Below are 23,804 nucleotides of genomic sequence, written 5' to 3' on the forward strand. Positions count from 1 at the left end.
CAGACCCTTCTAAGGAGGTCTTACTCCCCCGCTAACTTTGTCTTTCTTCCCCTCCATCACCTTCTCTTTGCTAGTAGCTCTTCTACACTCTCCATGGCCACACTTCTCTGCCCCTGGCCCCATCCCTCTGCCTGGGACACCTTTGTCTCCAGGAGGACAAGGCATCCGCACGGACACAGCAGACATTCAGCGTCCCCGTGGAGAAGTCCCGATGGGAACTTGTCCCTCTTTTTATTTTGGCCTTTAGCATAGTAGACACACACTTCTGACCACACTGCCTGGGCAGTGAATACTGTCTCCTCATTGGGCCTGAATCTGGGCTCTGGCTTTTAACTCCTGTGGGCAAGTGACATGTCAGAATTCTGTATGCAACATGGCCTGGGACTAGCATGGGGCTTGACATGTGGTTAAGTACTCAATACATGCGGAGAATAGGATAAACCTGAAAATTTCTAACATTATTTTTGCCATCTATTCATCATTCACTAATCCACCCATCCATTCACATATCCAACTACCCTCTATGCATTCATCTATCCTTCAAACCACCCACCACCCATGTATCCATCCATCCACCCACCCACCCATCCCATCTACCCATTAAACACACATTCAACAGATGGATGCTTTCTCTTTAATCACACTGCATTTAATATAAAAATGATCTTAGAATTTTCCAAACCCTTAGACTCTACTAGCATATTATAGCAAACAACAAAGACCACCCACCCAACTTTATCTTACCTTAGTATTATGCCAAGGGTACTTCAGATTTTTTAAAGAGTCAAAACACTATAGATATGGTTAAAGTACCATATGTGAGCCTCCACAACTCTGCCCCCTCCTCCTCCTTCAGAAATGGCATCTCTCATTCTCATGCATTTTGTATTTATTTTTTTGCCGTGTATTTATATGTTCATAAACAATACATAGGTTGGTTTTCAGGTTTTAAAGTTTTACTAAAGTATGTCTGACTGTATGTGCCATTTTATAACTGATTTATTTTTGCTTATTCCTATGACCCCACTGCACTTTTTACACCCATCTCCATGAAAGCAATTAGCTTGTCAGACGATCATCGTTGTCTCTCCAAGTGGGTTGCAAGCAAGCTCCTGGCGGTCAGGGAGCTCAGCTTTACCTCACCACTTCCCCAAAGCCTGGCCTGGTCTTGTTGGTTGGCCGCTTGGATACCGGGCAAACTTTTACTGAATGCCAACATGGTACCAAGCACTGTGCTCTCTGAGGGCACCCAGATGTGATTCAGCCTCAGCTTTAGGTCCCAAGGGGTCATAGACTGAAAGATCGTACAGATGATGAGCCAGGCTCGAGGCAGCAGGGGTCTACAGAAATGCACGGGAGAGGCTGAGGGGTGGCAGGGAAGGGCTGTTAAGGGTGAGAGGAGGTGAGCACTGGGAAATGAGAAGGTGCAGTCGGGTGAAGAGGGAGTAGAACATTTGTGGCAGAAGATACAGTGCTGGTGAGACTTGGTGGTGGAAAGCCACTTGCTTCTGTTACTTTGCCTTCGAGGTGCTTCCATTTACTCACTTAAGACTTGAGTGCCCTTTTCGGGTAAACCTGCCTTTGGAAGCTATGTTTCATTCAACCACGTATGCCTCCAGCCATCCAGTCAGCACCTACTATGTGCCAGGCTCTGTGCTCATGCTAGGACCCACCAGTGAGCTGTAGGGATGAGTGGAAAGCGAGAGAGACAGCAATGCAAACAAATAAGAAAATGTCAGCTGGTGAGCATTCTCCATACAGAGGCCTTAGAGCAGCGGTTCTCAATCTGTGGGTCGTGACCCCTTTGGGGGTCGAATGACCCTTTCACAGGGGTCGCCTAAGACCATCAGAAAACACATATATAATTATATATTGTTTTTGTGATTCATCACTATGCTTTAATTATGTTCAATTTGTAACAATGAAATTGAGGGTCACCACAACATGAGGAACTGTATTAAAGGGTCACGGCATTAGAAAGGTTGAGAACTACTGCCTTAGAGGATCTCATGGATGTGTGAGTCACAGACAAGGTCCGTACTGGGCAGTGGGACGTCCTCTATGAGGAAGGGGTACTTCACCTTGAGGCGAGACTGATGAGAAGGAGGCAGCCAGGAAAGAGCAGGGGTGAGCAGGCAGGAGGGAGAGGATGGGGCTTGTTCGAGGGGAGGAGTGAGGCCCCTGTGTCTAGAGCGGGGCCAGAGAGAGAGCAGTGAGTTGCAGGCAGCTATCAGATTGCTTATGGGGCAGGTAAGGGGCTTGTGTTTTATTCTAACCAGATGAGGAGACCTCAGAGTGTTTTAAACAGAAAAGTGACAGTCTCCAGTTACTTTTAACATGAATTAAAGTAGGGGCCCGAGAGCTGAAGCTGAAGGTGGGTCCAGGTCAAGATGCCTTGGCTCAGCCCTGGTTGTTGGCAGCTGAGAGCGAGAGAAGAGGCGTTGAGGTTGTTTTCAAGGCAGAGTTGATAGGCCTTGCTGCAAGGATGGATACAGGAGGAGAGCTTGTGACCTTGAGTTTCTGGGTGAATGATGAGAGAAGTGTTTGCTGGGGGAGGAGCAGAAATGGAAGCGGGTTGCGGGGGAAGAGTCTGCTGTGGCCCCATTGACTTTTAAATGCCTTTGAGACACGGAGCAGAGCTGCCAATCAGGCGATTCACATTGTGCTGAATCAGCCCGTGATCCAGGGAACCTGGTCCCTAGAACCCCTTACCAACTCAGGGTCTTGGCCACTGGAGGGAGGCGGCACTTTGGGTGTGTCCTTCCAGTAGGATGACACCTGCCCCGGGGGTACAGCTTACAGCCTCTTCCTCAGCCTCCCTGCGCCCCTTCTGGAAGCTGAGCAGGGTGGGGATTAATGTGCCCACTTTATATCTGGGAGGTGGAGGCCCAGTGAGGGCAGGGACTGGTCGGACCACCCAGACACAGGCAGGACCCCACTCCCTTGCCCCAAGCTTGCATTCTCCCCACCGTGACCCCCAGGCCACCAAGCTGCATTCTCCCCATGTGACCCCCAGGCCACCAAGCTGCATTCTCCCCATGTGACCCACGTTTGCATTGTTGTCTCTTTCGCTTCCCACTCGTCCCTACGGCCTCTGTGTAGCTGGTGACTGGGGGCAGCTGCTCTGGTTCTTCCTCTGTAAACTCCCTCTTTGTTTCCAGGATGTACCTGAGGTCACAGTGGCTAAAGGATGCCAGTGCCGGGCTCACGCCCAGGGTTTCCTCGCATGGGCTCTGTGTATCTGACTCTCTGGGTCACCCGGTGGTGAGCACCATGACGTGCCACTCCCTCCACTTCGTGAGGGAAGGGCCACCAGGTCTGAGCTCACAGAGGGCAGGGGCAGGACCTGAAATCGGACCTCGCACCCATAGTGCCTTCAGTGCTCTGGGCCTGGGTTAAGTGCCGCAGAGTACTACGTACCTGGGAAGCAGCCCCCAGAATCATACCCATTTCACAGAGAGGGAACGAGGCTCTGTTCGTGCCATCACCTGCTCAGGGTCCCGCTGCGAGGAGTGGAACTGTGATTCAGACCCAGGTGGTCAGAGGGTGAGGCCCCCTCCCTTAGCCACCTCCTTGACAGCGGTGTTAAGTCAGCCAGTGGCTATTCATCTGTCGTGTTAGAGGTGGGGAGACTGAGGCCCTGTGTGTGGGCAGTTTCTGGCAGATGCACCCGGGAGCTGAGGATCCCAGTGGCCAAGACCCTGAGATGGTAGGAGCTTCTAGGGACGAGGCTCCCGAGGACATGGGCTGTCACCTGCCTGCTTGCGATAAGGCTGACAACATGAACAGCTGTGTCCCGGGGACACAGGAAGGGCAGACAGAAGACCCTGGCATACTGTCCGTGGCCAGATTAGCGGATGGCAGCGAAAGCTGATGCTCCTGGGCTGTGCTTCCGCCCGGGGGGAGCTGCTGACAGGGAAGGGATAGGGAGAGACAGGGCGCCTGTGCCCATGAGTGGTGGTGTGGCCGGCAGGGCCTGGCCTCCTCGCGGCTGCTCCTGCTTTGTCTCTAAAGCCAGGGCTGGTTGGAGTCAGCTCTTCCATCTGAGTAAATACTGAGACCTACTGTGCCTGGGACCTACCTGCCCTTCCCCAGCCCCAAAGCCCATCTTTCAGCGGGGTGCCTGCAGATGGGCCCGGAACAGCCTGTGGTCATGTCCCCTCCGGAGGGGACACAGCATTTTGGGAGCCAGCAGAGGAGCCTTTGAGGAAATGATTTCCAAAAGGAAGCCTGAACCATGAGTAGGAGCTAATCAAATAGAGAGAACAGCCTGGGCAAAGGCTCAGAGGCTGGTAAGCATGTCCTATTTAAGATGGAAAGAAACTGTTTTGGGTGGTTTTGTGTTTTGTTTTGTTTTTTTTCTATTGTGGCAAAATTCACATGACATAAAATTAACCATTTTGTATTGAAATAAAATTTGCATAATATAAAATATTAGCCAGAATACTGTGCAACCATTGGCTGCTTTCACCCTGAACTTGATGCTTTCATGATTCCGTGATTCCGACAGCAGAGGCAGGCGAGTCCTGGCAAAATGCATGTTGGCCACACCGGGTGACGTTGTTGTTATGAAAACCACTTGGAGGTAGATTTGACGTCTTCATTTGACAAATAAGGAGACTGAGGAAGACAGAAGCGATTTGCCTGAGGTCACTCAGCCTTGGCGGAGCCAGGACGGTCATGCAGGCATCTAAGGCTCAGGTCTCAGACCCTGGGCGTTCCCTATGTTGGTCTTCAGGTTGGTTACGAATTCAGATTTTGACCCTGGCTAGTGTGGCTCAGTTGGTTGAGCATTGTCTTGGACACCTAATAGTTGCTGGTTCGATTCCCGGTCAGTGCACATACCCAGGTTGCTGGTTCAATCCCTAATCAGGGTGGTGTGGGAGGCAACCAATCCATGTTTCTCTCTTCCTTTCACTTCCTCTCTCTAAAATCAATTAAAAATATATTTAAAAGAATAAAAAAATTCATATTTTAGGCTGGGGCCAGGAATCTGTGTTTCTCACCCTCTACCCCAGGATATGAAAATACCTCACCACAGTGCCTCAGGGAAGAGACAGTGGGGCCTGCTGGGCTCAGGCTCCAGGCGCAGGGATCTGGGGCCCAGCAGACTGAAGGTGGGCACTTCCAGGCATGCCAGCTGGTGGGCTGGCAGCTCGAGAGTGGTGGGTGTCTGGGGGTGGCAGGGAGGGCAGGTGGAGCGGCAGATTTGGCCCAGTCAGCTCCGGGACAAAGGCCTCTCCGCCAGCATCCCTGGGCGTTGGCCCCCCTGACAAATGGGCCAGGGCTTCTCTCATTCATTTGTGGAGTGGCGTGTAACAATAAAACGCTCCTTAAAGCTGGGACGTGGCATGAGTGACTGCTTTTCTCGGTTCTAATAAGGGTCATTAACTGCGTATGGAGAGGTTTTACAAACATTGGTTAAACTCCCTGAGCTTACTGTGCACATGGCACGCTGCTCCCTGAGATGTGATGTCGCAGCCAGCCAGAGCCAGCTGGGAAGGTAAAGACGGAGGCCCCGGGCCCCTGCTGGCCCTCCAGAGCCCCCACTCCCAGGCTTGCTGTGAAGTGACTCTGGGCCCGTGCACGCCTCTGAGTAGGGCAATGAAGGTTTGAATGAATGGGTGGTAAGTTGGTTGAAAGATGGGACTCCACCATTTCCTAAATCTGCACCTTTGGGCAATGCCTCTTCCGTCTCTGAGCCCCTGGAGAGAGGGAATAGTTCTTCCATGTTTCTAGGCAAAGATTTGGTGAAATCAAGCACACAGGCTTTCAGAAGGCTCACCCTCTCTCCCCCCCTCTTTCTTCTCTTGTAGGAGGTAGGGGCTCTCCCCTGAGCTCCAGAAGAAGGAGGGGGTGGAGCTGCAGGAACGTGGAGGAAGGAGAGTGAGGGAGCCTCCCTTGGAGGGAGAAGCAGCCCCAGCCAAGGCTGTGCCCGGGGGAGGAGCCGGCTGTGTCCGGCTACCTGTCACTTCATCCACTGTACCGTGTCCCGCTGTGCTCGGTGCCGATGCTCAGCAGACACCGTGTTTTGCTGCTTGTGACCTTGTGGACCATGGAAGAAGGTGGACCTGAGCAGGGTGAGAAGACAGCCGCGGTGGCTGCCGGTTTGGGAGCCAGGTGACAAGCAGCAGGGTTCAGCCAGCCCTACGGGGAGGAGGCTGCGCCCTGGACAGGCCCCCCTCTCCCACTGTGTGAGCCACGTCCCGTGTGGTTCAGGGTTCGGGATCTGGAGAAGGGTCTGTACCTTCCCTTATTCCCCACGCAGCATCCTGGGCCACGCACTTGAACTGGTTCATTCCTAGGACCCTTCTCTACCCAGGGTCCCCCTTCCTTCCCCTGCTCCCACCCCCTCCTGCCCCCCACCTCAGCCCCAGGAGCTCGGTTCCTACTTCTCTCTGTTCCCGAGGAAACGCAATTATGAGACCACAGACAACACCGGCCTGCTTATTTAGCCCATGTGCACAAGTGGCTACACCCCAGCCCAGCAAGACTTTCCACCAGGATGGCCAGGGAGGGCGTGGTGGGGCTGGGGTGGGGGATAGCGCTGAGACACCAGCTGGGAGCTTGAGAGGAAATTCTTTATCAGGAGACCCTGATGAAGCTGGAGCTGGGGTGACCGGGGGTGTGCATGGGAGTGGGAGTGGGTAAGCACGTGCACAAAGCACACTCGGTGAGTCTCGGAGAGAGGAGTGAGTGAACGCCTTTACTTATTATTATTTTAAATATATTTTTACTGATTTCAGAGAAGAAGGGAGAAGCAGAGAGAGACAAAACATCAATGAGAGAGAATCCGATTGCTGCCTCCTGCACACCCCTTACTGGGGACTGAGTCCAAAACCGGGGCATATGCCCTGACCTGGAATCAAACTGTGACCTCCTGGTTTATAGGTTGATGCTCAGCCACTGAGCCACACTGGCCAGACGTGGGTGAAAGCATTTAGATTCAATAACTGTGCTCCCAGGACCATCATGCACCAGAGGCTGCCCCGGGCACATTGACATCCTTTGGCATCGGGATCTTCCCCTGCCTCTCTGAGAGGAGTGCGCTCTGTTCCCATTTTGTACATGAGAAGAGTGAGGCATCAGAGGTCAAGTGCCTTCCCCGACCTCCCACAGCTGGCACCTCTCTAGTCACACCTTCTTGTGGTCCTGAGGCCGTTAGAACAACGTCCCAGCCGCTAGGCAGGTCGGGAAAGTTCGCGGTGCTTTCTGACCCTTTGTTCCTGCTGGCCCCTGCCAAGGACGGGTGCACCTCCATCCGGAAGCTTGGAGACCCCCTTCTAAACCTCAGATGGCTCCACAACTGGACTGCTTGTCCAGACCCAAGGGAATCCTCCCTTTGTGCTTGCACCTCCCCCTGCCTCCATGCTAGTACTTGCCACATTGCATTCGAAGGGCCCAGCCATGTCCCTGTGTCTGCCCTTGCCCCACAGACTCATGGGGTGTCCTTGCTGCGCCCATGGCTGGCTCAGGCTCTGAAATGTGGGGAGGTGTCCATAAAGTCTGATGGATAAATGAGTGACTGTGCCAGCCACCCCAGAACACATAAGGGTGCTCTGTGGGGAGGGGACTTGCTGCAGTAACCAGATGGTCAAGCTGGAGCACAACCTGGTCGCAGCCTGGTCCCAGCCTGATCCCACAATGCCTCACAGCTCCAGATGGGGCTTCTGTCCATGAGAACTACCTGCACAGTCCCCCGGGCTGGGTCCTGGAATTCACATGCAAATGAGCTGAACCACTACAATGCCTGTTCTTCCAAGGAGTGCAGGGTTCAGGGCTTAGAGGACAAAAACCAACCAAAGACACTATCAGCTAAGAACCTCACAGTCAGGAACCGTGGACAGATGGGGGAAACTGAGGCCAGAGGGGGAACTGGCTTACCCAGTGAGTGGGGCTGAGAGTACACCTCAAATTGCTTGTCACATGCACGCTAAGCCCAGTCTTGTGGCTGGAATCAAAGTCAGCAGAGCGAGTTGAGGTCATGCAGTGAGGGGAGGAGCAGGGGTGAGGTGGGCATGAGGCCACATAACGCTGTCGGCTTTTGCAGTGAAGGCCACTGGCTGCTTCGCTTAGCTGAATTTATTTCGTGATTTCCTCCTCAGTCAGCCGAACATGCTCAACCTCAGGCATCTCTTGTGAAGCTAGAAGGAGGGCAGGGGCGAGTTATAAGATTTCCTGTTAAAAGAAAAAGAAAAAAGTTCCTCCCTGCTCTCTCGCTCCTTCCCCTTCCCTAAGGGGAAAATATGGATTGGAGATGTTTTCAGTTGCAGCACTTCCTCACGGCTCCGATGGCTGTTTGTCTAGCTCCTCACGGGCGCTGTGAATTTACGGCTCAGCGTCTTGGCAAGTAGCTTCGGGGAGAATGATGGTGGAATTTTATTCTTGCTAATTTAAAACAATAATAATTGTTCACGCGTTAGGAAGCATTCCTATTAAATCAATTCAATCTTTTGGAACAACTGGAATACAACGAAGCCACGTTTCCCGACTGGGCCTCTGCTGGCTTTGTTGCAGCAGAGGGTGGCCGAGCACTGACTGCAGACCAGCCCCGTGCTCGGCACTGTGCACAGGGAAGGGGAGAAGGCACAACGAGGTGGGGACACGTGTGATCATTCTCCTGGGAATATGAGGACAGGGGGTGCACCACTGTAACACTGTGCTTCTGGGGACTGGCAGGCCTCCCCTGGGTGACCAGGTGCCCGGCGGGGTCTATCTACCACCAGGAATGCAGGAGGAGAACTGAGTTCTGAGGAGAGGTTGTGGGTCCACTTGGGCAGGTTTGTGTTCGGCGTGCAGCGACTGTGGGGGTGAATATGATGAAATCAAGCCCAGGATGAGGGTGGGAACTGACATAGGTGAGCAGAGACCCGAGTCAGACAGGAGGTGGGCAGTGGTTTGGCTCCTCAGAGAAGCCAGGGGCAGGAAAACTGAGACCTAACTCAGAATCGGTCTGAAACGGGAGAAGAAAATGAGAGATGAGAGTCCATCTCCAACTGCAGAACAAACCAAGGGGTCTGGCCGGGGTGATGAGAGCAGTCCGGATTGCTGGGTAACCTGCATCACTGGGTGAAGTTGAGCTCAAGGCTGTGGGTCTGTGCCGAAAGCTGGGTTATACTGTGTCATGCGTGCGTGCGTGCGTGTGTGCATGTGTGTGTGTGTGTGTGTGTGTGTGTGTGTGTGTGTGTGTGCTGTGGGGTAGACCAGATGCCCACGTGCAACTGTGACTCGCACAGGACAGCATTTGGAGAGGCTCATGCGTGGGGCCCAGGATCACCCAGGAGGAGGTGTCCAAGAGGCGATTGCATGGAACAATCTGATTCTTAGAAAGGTCTGAGCTGGTAGAAGGAAACTGAGTCATCCTCAGCGATACCACTGTGTCAGTCAGTGGTGCTTCTGGGTTGTTCTCTGAGGTGGGCATGCAGAACAGAGAGGTGGCTTGGGGGGCCTGGGACTGGAGGACTCTGTGGCTGGAGGACGTATATCCTGGTTTGCCAGGGATGGGCTGTGTCTTGTGTAAACATTAATAGTGCCCCCTTTCAGTCCCAAAGACCCAGTTTGGATGATAAATGAGATTGCTTATATCATCATGCATCTAAAACAAATTCAGCACTCTGTGGGTCTGCCCCTCTGACTGTCAACAAGCTTTTAAAAATATATATTTATTGATTTTTAGAGGGAGAGAAAGAGGAAGAGAGAAAGAGAAACATCAATGTGAGAGCAGAACATCAATCAGCTGCCTCCTGCACACCCCCTCCTGGGGATTGAGCCCTCAACCCAGGCATGTGCCTTGATGGGGAATTGAACCAGTGACCTTTCAGTGCCCTGGTGATGCCCAACCAACAGCCACACCAGCAGGGGTGTCATCCAAGCTTTGGCTCAGAGAACCTCTCTGCCTTTTCTCCCAGAGCCAATCTTCATTAGCTTGGTGACCTCTGCCTTTCTGAATCTCAGTTTTGCAAAATAGATTCATATAAGTAACATACGTGTCTATTTCCCATAGTTGTTAAGACACTGCATGGGTGAGAAAGATTATTGTAAGTCCCCAAGGGCTCTACAGGAGACCGTGACCTCTCCGTCTCTGTCTGTGTGTCTCTCTGTTTCTTCTCCTGCTCAGAGGAAGCCAGCCCCTGGCCCAACCCCAAGGAAAACATGATGACACATCCAGCAGCATCCCAAGAATCATGAGGAAGAGGGAAAGGGGCTTGACTCCCCCCGCCCCCCCTCCATCCCTTGAAGCCAGGCCACCATGGCTGGAGGCAGGGAGAGTATATTGACTACGCTGGGACTGAGAGCAGTGACTTCCCTCTCCTCTTCTGCCCCTTTCCTCTTTGTTCTGAAGATGCTGGGGCACTCCAGAGTCTCAGAATGAAGACAAATCTTAGGGGGCCTGGGCTGTGAGGACCCATAAAAGGGCTCAGAGGGAGAAAGGGGTAGTGTTTACACTTGTGTCCTGTGAGGGCGTTTCCTCCTTCAGGTCTAGACCTGAGTCTACTGAGAAGGAGCACAGGCTCCATGATGAGAGATGTATAATATTTGGAAGGAAGGAGGTGAAAGTCCTGATTGTTCTGAGTAGTCAGACCACACGGGGGATGTTACATTTGCTCAGGATGATAATGAGACTAGAATCTTTCAAACTCAGTGTTTTGAAGAAACAGAGATATTGGTCTGGCGAAGACTTGGAGGCCAAGGACTCACCACTCTTGTAAGTAAGGGTGCATTTTCCTCTCTGGAATTGATGCCCAATGAATCAGGTGGCCCAAGGGGTAGTGAGTTTCTCATCCCTGGAGGAATAGGAAGAATGATTGCCTAACTACTTGGTGGGGGTTCCACAGTTGACTTTCCAGGTCCCTCCCAGCCAGGCCTGGCCTCCTAGGACTCTCCCAACATCAGCCCCTGCGTTTGGCAGCCAGCTGCCTCTGCGTGAGTCAAAGCCCGCCCAGCTCTGGCCTGCTCACTGGGCGGGGCTCCGAGGGAGCAGCCAAGGCCTCCCACTCTTGCCCTACAGGGCCACTGCATCCGCTGCCTCTGGGTGCCTCTTGCAGCCACCACCCTCCTGGAGTCAAGAACTGAATGCATTGGTTAAACAAGGAAAAGGCAAAAACTACACACACATACAAAGAAAGGGAGGCCTAGTTTGAAACGAGGAATGCTGTTTTGCTCTGGCTTTCTATCATAAGCCCATGGAGATGAATATTCTGACCTAATAATCAAAACAGGCTGTAATTGCAAACAGACTCTCAAGGCCGCGTGACCAAGGAGAGAGCAGATGAGATACCTGCTGAGCATAGCAGGCCCACCCCACCAGCTCTCCTCCCACCCGTGGTGGATCGATGCTGCTGTCCAGCCGCGTACAATTTTGCTGGCCTCACTCAATCGAGCCCTGTTCACGTCCTGCCTCCTCCAGTCCCCCAGACCCCTTTTGCAGGAGGACCTGTTCAGAGGAAGCCAGCCCCTACCCCACTCCAAGAAAAAGGCGATGAAACACCCAGAAGCATCCTGAAGGCCACAAGGAGGCGGGAAGAGGCTTTGCTCCCACCTTTTCCGAACTCCACCTGCTATTGGCTCTGGAAGATGTTCTCCTGGTGGGACCACAAAGCTGGAAGAGCTTCGGGTCCCCTCCCTGTTCCCACTTCCTTGTGTGTTTTGTTTCAGGCACACCCTCAGCTCAAATTTGCTTTGAAGGTCAGTAATTTCCACTTCTTTTCAAAACAACTGCACAGTTCTGGGACCCAAATGTTGTTTCTCTGCACTGAGGAATGGGTTTCCCTCAAAAAGTACATTCCAGAAATATCCATCCAGCAAGACAGCCAGGGGGGCAAAGGTGAACCAGACCTGGGCCTTGTTCCCAGATCACTCCCAATAGGAAGGACCCAACTGCCCGATGGAGGACAAGAGCACTGTTTGTCTCTTAGGTGCCGACCCCTTAGAGAGTTGGGGACCTTGAGAAAAGCATTCTTCCACTGGGTGGGAGGAAAGTAGCAAAGGATTTTGAGCTAAGTATTGAGCAAGAGAAGGACTGACGGAGAGAGATTAGGGAGGGCCTACCAGGTGGATGGAACAGTTTGGGCAAAGAAGGAGAGGCTGGATGAATTGATCACTGTTGGACCAGGAATTGAACCATGACCTCGTGGTTCACGGGTCGATGCTCAACCATTGAGCCACACTGGCTGGGTGAGTTGGCCATGTTTTTGAGGACTGTCTGGAGGTCTGGTGCGCCTGGTGCAGGGGCTCTTGACTTGGATGACAGTGGGGCCTGTGTGGGGAGATGACGCTGAAAGGTGTGTGGTTGAGACCACATTGTGATTGGCTTTGAAGAACTCTCTAAGGAGCTTGACTTCATCCCAAAAGGATTAAGGGCCCCTGGAGAATTAGAAGTAGAGCAGAGATTCAGAGATGCCCGTCTGGTGGTGATGTAGGGGATAGACAGAGGAAGGAGAGAGTGGAGACAGGGGCTGGTAGGAAGGGTCTGTATGAGAAGAAATGCAAGTCTGACACAGAGCAGTGGCGGTGGGAGAAGGAGTACCAAACTCTGGGACGCTTCTTCCCGAAAGGCCCTGACTGGGTCGGAGTCTTTGCTTCGATGCTGGTGGGATTGTCAAAGGGTCCTCAGGTTAGTGGCATCAGGTGTTGAAGGCCAATGTCATGACACCATGATTTTTTTTACCTTTTCATTTTGAAATAATTTTAGAGACACAGAAAGTTGCAAAATAGTGCAGAGAGGTCCTTCACCCAGCCTGGCCCATGGTTACATCTTAGAGAATTACAGACTAATGTCAAGAGAGACCAGAGCTCTTTGACCTTCAAACCCACCTTTCCCAGGCTCCTGTAGTATGAGCTGTGGCTTCTTAGAAGCACTGGGCTTCTCTAGGCACCGTGCTCTTCCCCTGGTGATGGAGAGTCTACACAAATCTGACAGGACAAGAGACCTCAGGAGACTCAGCTCCATTAGCAGGCAGGCCTGGAAGTAGTTGGGTGGTTTTTGGCTCAGAATCTGCAGGGCTGGTGAGGTGTATTGACTGAAACTGCATGGTATCAATCCTGCCTCAGTTGGCCTTTTGAGCACTCCTGCCTGAGCCCACCTCTGAACCCCAACTTACCTGGCTGAGCTGTGTCACCCCTCTCTATCTTAAACCAGTCACACCTTAAAGGGATATTCCTGCTCCCAGTGTCCACCCCAAAGCCCAGGCTTGCTCCAGAGACAACCCAGAGTGCATCATCATAGCCCAGAGGGTGCTGGAGTCGCCATCTTGGGAATGAGGACCAACCTCAACCAAGGCTAAGAGGGATGCATCCTTTTGACCTCTGCAGGAAGTCCCCCTGGATTCCACCTGCTCACCACTCTCCGGCCTTGCCCTCCTCCAGCCTCCTCGGCCCCCCACCCCCCGAGGACTGGCCAGCTGAGAAGACAGCCCCTCTAACACATTCTGCTGCCTTTGAGCTCTTCACCTGGGAGACGAGATGAAGGCCTGGGCTGGTCCTGGGCTGGAGGCAGGGCATCTGGCCCCTAGTCTGGCCCACCACAGACCTGCCATGTGACTTTAGGCAAACGACCAAACTCTCTACTGGAGCAGTCTCAACAGTAACCACACATGCTTGGGACCCTCCAGAAGTTATCCACATGAACACGTTTTGGAACGTAAAGTGCTATAAAAGTGACAGAACTCTGTGGTCCAGATATTCAATCCGGTGTTAATTCCCTTTCACAGTTTGAGTTCTACTGGTCACTTTCTTTACCCATGAAGGATAGTTAATGAAGCCATTTGTGGGGCTCCTACCATGTTCCAAGTATATTACCGGGAGAGGTTTTATAGCAGAAGGGACCGAGGCTCAGGACTTAGAGGCGAGTCTTCACTCAACAACCTTTGTAAAGCCCCCGCCACGGGCATTTTGTTAACTTGGACACTGGGCTTCAGACCAACTCCACCTTGCCTACAGCCAGATGGAATGCCAATGATGCTCCGCCCGCGGACTGCTGCGATGCCCACCGCAGTGCCCACCGCCAGCCCTCTTCCTGCTTGCTTTTGTGGACAAGACAAAGCCCTCCGAGGGCCGCTTCCCGCTCCCGTCTCTCCCCTGCGTTCTGGCTGACCTCGGGCTGCCACTTCCTCTGTCCCAGAGGCTCCCTTGTCTCCCCAGCCCCTGTCCACTTCAGGCAGATTCCTCAGCCTGTGTCTCAGTCCTCAGCTTACCCACTGTCGTCCCCACTCTGTCCCTGACTCTGCTCCCTGTGCCCTGGACACCCTGCAGGCCATGTGGCCGCGTGACTTTCTCTGCTCAGAGGGAATGCTGGGCCCGAGTCCCTCGCAGGACCCTGGGACCTGGGCTGGTCTTAATTCCCTCTCACCTCTGCCTGAACCCTGGTCCAGGGCCAGGACCCATCCTGTCCCTGAGCGGTGTGCACTCCGCCTGCGGGACGTTTCCAAGCTGCTTGTGTGGGAAGAGGAATGTGACGCCGGCTCTACAGGACGGGCTCTCTGGGCTTCCTCAGAGCCCAGGCAGGCTTAGCTCCAGCTGCACTTTGCCGGTTTCTGTGTCTCTACATATGGCATTTTCCTATGGAAGGAGCATTTCATAAGAGGCACCGCCCTTAGCTAGGAGCTTGCTGGTGGAGTCACAGCAGGGAGGGCAGATGCAGTGTGACCTGGGGCAGGGATGGGGCTGGGACAGAGGTCACGCTCTTAAAACAATAGCAGAGATAAAGGGCCCAAGGAAGCAGTCAGAACCCCTTCACCAGTGCCCCTGGGACCAGCTCCCGAGGCCGGAAGTAGCCCACTGGCTTGTCCTCGTTCTTTCTTGGCCTCAGAGGAGGAAAAGGAGCCGCTCCTAGTGTACTCCTCTGGGGGCTCCATTTCCCCTCCTCATGTGTCCCCCATCTCACTGTCCTCAGCCACAGGCCCTGAGAGCCTCCGCTTTTAAAGGGAAATGGAGGGAGGATCTACGTGCCCCCTGGCTTCTCACAGTGCCCACTTCGTTGTTTAGGTGCTGCTCACTCCCGACCTCACTCAGCAGGCATGTGCTGGCTGCTGCCTGTACGTGGGTACATCCAGGGCTGAGCCAGGTGGAGGATCTTCTGCTCTCGGCCCTTCAAGTTCATCGCCCGTTTGCTGCTGCTTAGAAGATAGTGGACGGGTGTCCCAGACACCCCATGACTGCTGGAGTCACCTCTCCTTTCCTGAGGGTGAGGCTCAGCAGCTCCACAGGCCCCAGGGGCCCTGTCTCCTGGCCTCTACCTGCTTAGCCAACTCCTGACCCCGTGCAGCTTCAGTGGGGCCCTTCTCCTGGGCCTTGGCAGCACCAGCAGTCAGACCAGTTGCCCAGGTTGGGGTGACATTCCTGGTGGCACCACGTGGGATCTGCCCACAGCTGCTTTCACCAGCTCCCCAGAGGGCCCCGTGGCTTCCCCACGTCCCCGGTGTATCCCTCGCCCATCCCTGGGGCATCCCTTCATTCCACCCACACTCTGCCAGGCGCTGCACTCAGGGGCACTGCTGTCAGGGACTCAGCTTTGCTTTCTTGGTAACATCTTCTGGTTTCCAAATGACCCCTCATGTGTCTCAGTGTGTCACCCTCACTATTGACTTCTGTATCATTAACACCTGGTGCCCGGGCTCCACCACAAATATTTGTTGACCAAATGAATGAGGATGCGTGGGAAAGAATCGCCTGGGGAATGGACGTGTGAGCCGGGCCATAAGAAGAGGCAGGGGTTTCTAGGTGGGTAACGGGCTGGGAGAGGACAGGCAGAACAAAGGCTTGGGGGTGTGAGAGAAAGAGCTTGGGTGTTGGGGGGCCAGGCAAGGGTTCCATTGGCTGACGGGGAGAGGAGCACACCCTGGGAGTGAAGATGGGGTGAAACTGACAGGACAGGGGGTGAGCCGGAGAGTCTGAGGGCCTGAAGGACACGAGGGGTTTTGGACTTCAAACTGGGAGAGGCCAGCGGTGATTTTTGAGAAAGGGAATGCACCATTTTATTATTAATGTGAGGTCAGTTCCTGAGGCTGTGGGTAGAATGTGGACTCTAGGGGAGAGGAAAGGAATTTTTTGAAGGCTCTTGTGATAGCCTGCTTTAAAAACAACATTTGATGACGTCCTAAGAAGGGATATGGGGCCAGCTAACCTAAAAATACACCATGACGAGGAGAACAATGGGTCTTCCAATCATTCTGTTATTTACATAGAATCAGAGCCTGTGTTCCCAGCGGGCTCACCTGTGATTCTCGTGGCAGTGCTTGTGTGTATTTAACTAGACATTTCTTCTTGCTTTATAAAAATAATTTGATTTTCTCATGGTCTGTCCATGCAGCCATCAGAATATAATTACTCAGGAAAAAACGTGAGTCTCTTAGGCTTGTTTATCAGATGGCACATCCACCTTCCTGGGCAAATGAAACACCTGATTTTTGTTAAGCCAAGCTGTGTGCGATATTTGTCACACAATTATGTGGATATTTCCAGCATACCTGCCAGGAAAAAAGAGACCTTAGGGGCTCTGACGCTTGCCAGCGTATTTATGCATGTCAGCGGCGGCATGCCTCTCCCCGAACCTTATCTGTTCTGAAGGCAGTGGATGCGAGAAGTGAAGTCTCTGTAGTCTGTGTTTATATTTGGCATCTGATGGGAGGCATCATCAATCAAGTGAAAGGACACTGAAACCGTGCAGCACATGCCCTGAGCAAGCATGCAGGCACACACACTGCATACATGCACATGGGAACACACACTGCATACATGCACACAGGCACATATACTGCATAAATGCATCCAGGCACACACATTTCATATGTGCACGCAGACACACAGTGCATACATGCAGTAGGCACACACATACTACATATGTGCATGCAGACACACACTGCATATGTGCACACAGGCACACTGCATAGGTGTAGTAGGCACACACACTGCATACATGAATGCAGACACACATGCTTGCATACATGTGTACACACACATATACACATACCCCATTCTTGGAACTAAGCAGCAGGTTGAGGATTTGACCCCCAGGATATTATTCCTGGAAGGCTTTTGAAATCATGTAGGCCAACGGCTCATGTTATAGATAAGGACACTCACTGTGGCCCAGGGAGGGGAAGAGACGGGCCTATAGTTACTCTGCAAAGGAAAGGCAGTGGGGGCGGGAGACGGGGCTGGAACTCGTGGTGGCTAAATCACATCCTATGGAGCACACAACCAAGACAGTTCCTTTATAGCAAAATGTCTGTTTCAGGCCGCGCTTCAGACTGTGGTGCTGGCTTCTGCTGGGTCCTAGTCTCAGCTGGGAATCCCGACTTCAGACAACGCTGGCTGTACCATAATTCTGGTTCCAAAAAGAGGCGCTGGGCACATCCTCAGGACTGGTTCTTACATAGGCCGGATTCCATCCCACCCACCAGTTCCTGGGGCAAACGTGGATGAAAACTGTCCTGGAGGAAGGTGTCCTAAGGCCATTGCCTAATATTCTAAGATTTTTATATAAACGTCTGTTGAACTCCCAGAATATGGCAGACAGATGACCTCCCAGGTGCCTTTTCCTACACAATATCCTTTTGTTGCTCCCCAGCCCTAGGGGGCGGTTACTGTCGTCACACCAGTTTCAGAGGAGATGCCTGCATGGGTGTGGCTTCTGGTCACACAGGTGCCGCTCACCAATGGCATTGTGTTGTGTGAACAGAGAAGGTGTCCTGGAGGTTGGTGGCCTTTGAGTTATACTAGGAGGATTTGGAAAAGTAGATAAAAGTGTATGGAACCTTCTAGAAGAGAGAGGGAAGGGAGACTTGCAAACACAGGCAAGAAGAGTGTGCTTGTTGCGAACAATAGAACACGATTTTGTGCGGAGCCCAGAAGCCGGGCTGACAGGCTCACCAAGAAGCCCGCCCTGGACGTCTGCACGGGACTGGCCTGCGCACGGTCCAGGGAAGGTGCCCCGCATTGAGGAGGCTGGTCTCGGGGAGCAGCGGCACAGAGCCTGCAAGAGTGGGGACACCGTCTGTGGGCCCAGCCTGTGCTCATGGCAGGTCAGATCGGCTCCCATCGGCTCAGCACTCTCTGGGTCAAGTCCCGTCTCCAGGAGGGAGGCCACCCTTGGGTCTCAGGCGGTGGGAGACCTCCCCCTCTGCAGACGGAGCCCTGGTCATGCCTGAGGGCTTTGCTGACAGGGGCGGCCTGACCATGGTGATCTGAACGGAGGAAGGGTGTTCCAAGGGAAGGGGCTGGACGGGTAGCGTAGTTTCCTTACGGGCAAATGACGACTATAGGGGTGGGTATTTGCTGATCAGGGTAGTTGTGAGGTTTAAACAAAGGACTCTCTCTAAAATGATAAGAAAAGTGCCCAGTGTGCTCAAGGCTGCTCTGAGTATATTATCATCATCAGGCTGACGAGGCCACATGTGCTTGTGAGCATGCTCAAGTGGGGCCAGAGGACCGACCCTGTGGCCCTAGCGTTTGGATTTATCTCTGAGACAACAGACACGACAACATTCGTGCTTTGGAAAGTGCCCTGTGGCGAAGGCCTGGGTGGTGGGTAGGAGGGGGCACATCTAGAGGCGGGGAGAGCGTGAGAAGTGGGCCCTCACCAAGCCTGTGGCAAGGAGGAGAGAGGGGCCAGTTTGGAAGTGGTCCAGGGGCAGTGCCCATAATCTTGACTGTGGATTGGATGTAGGCTGTGAGCAGAGGTGAGTGGAGACCATCAGCTTTTTATTAGAACAACAGTGGCTCAGACCCAGGGGCCTTGCACCCCGGAGGAGGGCAAGGTTCAGTGGGAGGGTGGGGGTCAGACGTGGCTAGGGGATTGGGGAGGTGGCCTGGGGGAAGACCATGCCTCTAGTTACCCATGGAGCAATATCCGACAGGCAGATGGCCATGTGGGCTGAGCAGGGAGCTTGGGGAGGCCTGGGGCTGGAGGGGAGATGGGTCTGGTCCTCTGGACCCCAGGAGAGTATGTATGCAGAGTCTCAACTGGGAGAAATTTTCTCCCCAGGGGACATGTGACAATGTCGAGAGGCATTTTGATTGTCCTGTCTGGTGGGTGCTACTGGCTTCCAGTGGGCAGGGACCAGGGATGCTGCTAAACATCCTACAGTAGACAGGACAGCCCCTCAACACTCGTCCACCCCAAATGTCAGCAGTGCCCAGTATGAGAACCCTAATGCAGAGCAAAAAGGGAAGGTCCCCAAGGTGGGGGCCAGAGAAACACCCCCATCTATGGGACACAGGGAGCTTGAATGTCTCCTGATCCCAAGGAGCACTCTGACACCCTGGAGAGGTTAATGGCCTCCAGGCTGCGATAATGACAACCCACAAGCCGCTATCACAGCTCCACAGCTTGCATTTAACGAGGCAGCCACAGGAAAAGATTCACGAGTAAAAGATTCACCACGCCAGGAAGTGTGTCTTCCGTCCTTGTTCGCTGGGTCCTGACTCAGAGCACAGACCAGCGGCCACCCTGACCGGTTCCCTTTGGACCTTAGCGGGTCCTCCCACCTCCCCTCCCTGCTCTGTCTGCTCCAGGCCGCAAGGTTAGGTCCTGATTCTGTGCCTTTTGTGCTTTTTCTCTGTCCACGCCCCCTTTTACTGCCCATCTCATCAAAAGCAAAAGTAGGAAGAGAGAAGATGGGTTTGCTCTGCAGCAGGATTTGACTTTGGGCCAAGAAGGGGGTGATCGCTGCAAAGCAGAGGTCGGCTATTTGGAGAACGTTGTGAACGATTTTTCCCATCGCCAAGTGATCTTACATACAGGGGTGGGCAAAAGTGGGTCAACAACAATAATTATTATAATTATAATAAATACAACAATGAATACAGAAATAATGCTACAGGAATAAATGTTGTGTTTCGTGTACTTGCAGCTGTAAATCTACCTTTGTCCACCCTGTGTGTTCTGTCTCCTGCGGTCCGCGTGCTGGGAGTGAGGGGGTGGGTGCTGTGACTGGGCTCACATGGACCCTCGGCTGCTCCTAGTACATCTGTCTGATGGGCAGAAGGTGCATGAGAACCTGGGCGAGGGACGGTTGGATGGGCCTGTGGCTTAATGCATGGGGTTTGGGTGGATTTGGGGTGCCACAGTAGCTGTGCTGTCACAGTGCTTGCTCACTTGCTCAGAGGGGGGCTGTTTACTGCCATGAAATCTGCCTGCTGGGGGAGGTGAGCAGCACCTTCCTCAGCGGCCTCCCTCCTATCCCTCAGGGGCTGCCTCCTTTGCTCTCCCTGCCTCTCTGCATTCTTGTTCCCCCTGATGTCAGCTCCCCGGCTCTCCCCACGAGCTGCCACTACCTCTGCTCCAGGACACCAGAAGGTGCCCTTGTCCTGGGTCCAAATCCAAAGTCTCTTCTCTTCTCCACTACTGGCAAGTGGTGCATACACTTTGAGCAGGTTTTCTACTCTCTCAGCCTCAATTTTTTAATCTGTAAAAAGGGGGCAACACTAGTATAACCCACCTTCTACGGCTAACAAGAGGGTGACAAGAATTTGGAATATGGAATCAGGGGACTCAGTTTAGTTTCCAGTTTCCCTATAGCTTAGTTCAGGGATATGGGGACGTTCTCCTAGCCTTGGGCTCTTCATCTTTTTTTTTAAAAAAATATTCTTATTCAATGTATTTAAACTAAAAAAACAACAACAACAACACAAAACAAAACAAAAAATACCAAGTCATTTAGTAATTTTTCAAATCCCCAACCCCCTGCCTCTGGCAGTCACCATCCTGTTCTCTGTACCCATGAGCCTACATTGTTTTTTAGATCCCCCATATTAGTGAGATCATTTGATATTTGCCTTTCTTTGTCTAATTTGTTTCACTTAGCACAATACCCTCAAGGCCCATGCATATTGTTGATGCTGTTTTATGTCTGAATAATATTTTATTGTGTATATATATCACAATTTATTTACCTATTGATGGACACTTAATTTGTTCCCACACACTAGCCACTGCAAATAATGCTGCAATGAACATGGTGGGCACTATATTTTTTTGAGTTAGTGTTTTTGTTTTCTTTGGAAAGAAGTGGAATTCCTGAGTCATGCAGTAGTTTTATGTTTAGTTCTTTGAGGAACCCCCATACTGTTCTCCACAGTGGCTGCACCAATCTGCATTCCCACCAGCAGGGCATGAGGGCTCCCTCTTCTCTAAGTCCTCCCCTGCGCTGATGATTTCTTGTCTCCTTAATGATAACCATGCTAACAGGTATGAGGTCATCTCACTGTGGTTTGGATTTGTGTTTCCCTGATGATTCCCTGGGCTGCAGCTTTGCCTAAAACTTAGAGGGTGAGGTTCTTTCCTAGAAGGCACGAGTGTGCTGACAAGGGGAACATTTGGATTTGGCTGGATCGAAGTCCCCACGTCAAAATGAAAATTGTTGCCTTTTATTTCCTAGTAATGTGCCCAACAGACACCCTTGCCCGCCTACTCAATTCTGGAGTGTCCTTGGCCCTTCCCTATGTTTCTTGTCTCATTCCCACTTCTCACACCATTGCTGGTTGGGTCCCCACCATAAGAGTGGGGCCAGGTAGTGGCTGCAGAAGAGAGGGATGGAGCGAGCTGGCAACGGGAGTTGAAGGGAGAGGCTGAATGACCTGCTTAGAGCCAAAGAGCCAATGGGGGGGCAAAGCAGATGGCACCCAGACCCTGGCTCAGCATCCACTGCTTCTCGCCACACTACAACCCACTTATTGTGGGTGAATTTTCTCTCTTTCCAAACTCAAAATACATCAATTTTCACACTTAAAAAAATTTTTAAAAAATATATTTTATTGATTTTTCACAGAGAGGAAGGGAGAGAGATAGAGAGTTAGAAACATCGATGAGAGAGAAACATCGATCAGCTGCCTCCTGCACATCTCCCACTGGGGATGTACCCGCAACCCAGGTACATGCCCTTGACCGGAATCGAACCTGGGACCTTTCAGTCCGCAGGCCGACGCTCTATCCACTGAGCCAAACCGGTTTCGGCCACACTTAAAAATTTTTGATTCTGTGGGTCTTTATGTATGGACAGGGCAAAACGGGGCTCAATATATAAAGAAGGGAGGAAGAGGAAATAGCATTTATGTTGTGCCGGCTGCATGCCTGGGACTATGTGGGGCATTTCCCATGGTTTTTGATATGATCTTGATAACAATCACTTGAGGCATCTGCTCCTGTTCCTTTTTACTGGCGAAGAAACCAGAACTTTAAAAAGTCAGTTACTTGCCCAGAGATTGGCAGAAAGTAAGAACAGAACTGGTTCTGCTGCTTTCTGATCACGGAGTTAAAGATCTATCGTCTGAGAGCTTCCATGGTTAGGGCTGGAGGATAACCACGACCTCCCCTCCCCAGTCTCTCTCCGTTCATCGTTCATTCATTCATGTATTCATTCATTCTGTAAATACTTGATGAGCAGTTACTCTATGCCAGGCACTGTTCTACGCACAGGGGATGTAGCAATGAGCCAAAGAATGATTCAAGTCTTTCTCTTCGTGGAGTTCAAATTTTAATGGGGGCTGGGGAGGGAAGTGAAGGAAGGACTAATAAATAAAATGACAGGTTGAACTATTTGAGCTTGCTAATAACCCACCATTTTGACCTATAAAAAGAGCCATTTTATATAGTTTAATAAGTAAAGTATGAAGCTGGTGATAAGTTCAATGGAGAGAAATAAAGCCAGAGTGGGGGGAGGGGGAGGGAGCCCACGGTTAGAATGTGCTACTTCTCTATGGTGTTGAAAAGGGTCTTTCTCGCATGTGCATCGGAGCACGCACACACTTGTCTCCATCAACAATCCCAGGCCCGAGAAACAGCCCTCTCCCTCCAGGGTACTCCAGGTCCCCCAGCTCCACCTCCGTCTCTCCACCTCTGTCCCTCCGTCGGACCCAGGGCTCCCAGACACAGGCTGCTCTGTCTGCCCGGGCAGCTGGCCCTGGGTGAAGCCGCCTCCCGCTTTGTCTGCCAGCCCTCAGGTCCAGCTGGAGTGCCAGGCCTCAGCGCGCCTTCCCGAACGTTGCCCTCCTTCTCCCAGACGTTTTAATTGCTCCCTCCTCTGCACTCGCACACCACTTTATTATAACACTTAGAACGGCTCTTCTTTTTAGAAGATGCCGTGATTTATTCTTGTGCCTTATTAATGGTCTTATTCCCAGTGGCTGGTGCAGAGCCTGGTTTGAAACAAGACTCACACAGGCTTGCTGAGTGAATGAAGGAGGAAGGAATGCTGAATGGGTGCTGCCGGGGGTGGGGAATCCGGGAAGGTGGGGGCTTTAGGGGAAGGCTAATGGAAGCAGATCTTGAAGATGGGGGGGGGGGGCATCCAAGGGAGAGGAGAGGGAGGCCCATGCACAGCTAGCCCAAGCCTGCCCACACCTATTCACACCTGCCCATGCCTGCCACTCCCATGCCACCATCTGGCACCACTTCCTGTCTTCCAGTCTCACTAGACTTGCTTTTCCTACTGCCATGAAAGCTCTTGTCCTCACCTCCTTCTCTGCATCCTCCCAGAGCTGCATATCCTTCAGGGAGGTCTCTCCCAGCAGCCCCGTGTGGGTAGCTTGCCCTGGACACCCGCCTGCAGTGCCTAGCTCTTCCCTGGGCAACCTCCTCACAGCTGATGCCTGCTGGGCAGGAGCACGCAGAGGCTGAATAGATGGCTTGGGACCAGCCTGCCTGCGTTTGAATCCTAGCTGCGACCTTGGGAAGGTTGGTTGTCTTTCAGCCACTCCTCTGTCATTGTGCTGTAAGTGGGGTCATCTTTGTCCGGACCCAGGACGCACTGGAAAACTGCAGGATCTAACACACATTGTGCCAGCCCTGGGCCAGCGCCCTGTGAGCG

General features: G+C 52.5%; 1 long non-coding RNA gene across 1 annotated transcript; it reads left to right on the forward strand.

Moving 5' to 3' along the window:
• Window positions 1-9,061: 9,061 nt before the first annotated feature.
• Window positions 9,062-21,122, forward strand: LOC107185040. The gene is made up of 3 exons (XR_001515947.1): window positions 9,062-9,074; window positions 18,912-18,915; window positions 21,030-21,122. It is a non-coding gene; the product is annotated as an uncharacterized LOC107185040 (long non-coding RNA).
• The last annotated feature ends 2,682 nt before the right edge of the window (window positions 21,123-23,804 follow it).

The sequence above is a fragment of the Myotis davidii genome, unplaced genomic scaffold, assembly GCF_000327345.1.
Source record: "Myotis davidii unplaced genomic scaffold, ASM32734v1 scaffold513, whole genome shotgun sequence".
NCBI lineage: Eukaryota > Metazoa > Chordata > Mammalia > Chiroptera > Vespertilionidae > Myotis > Myotis davidii.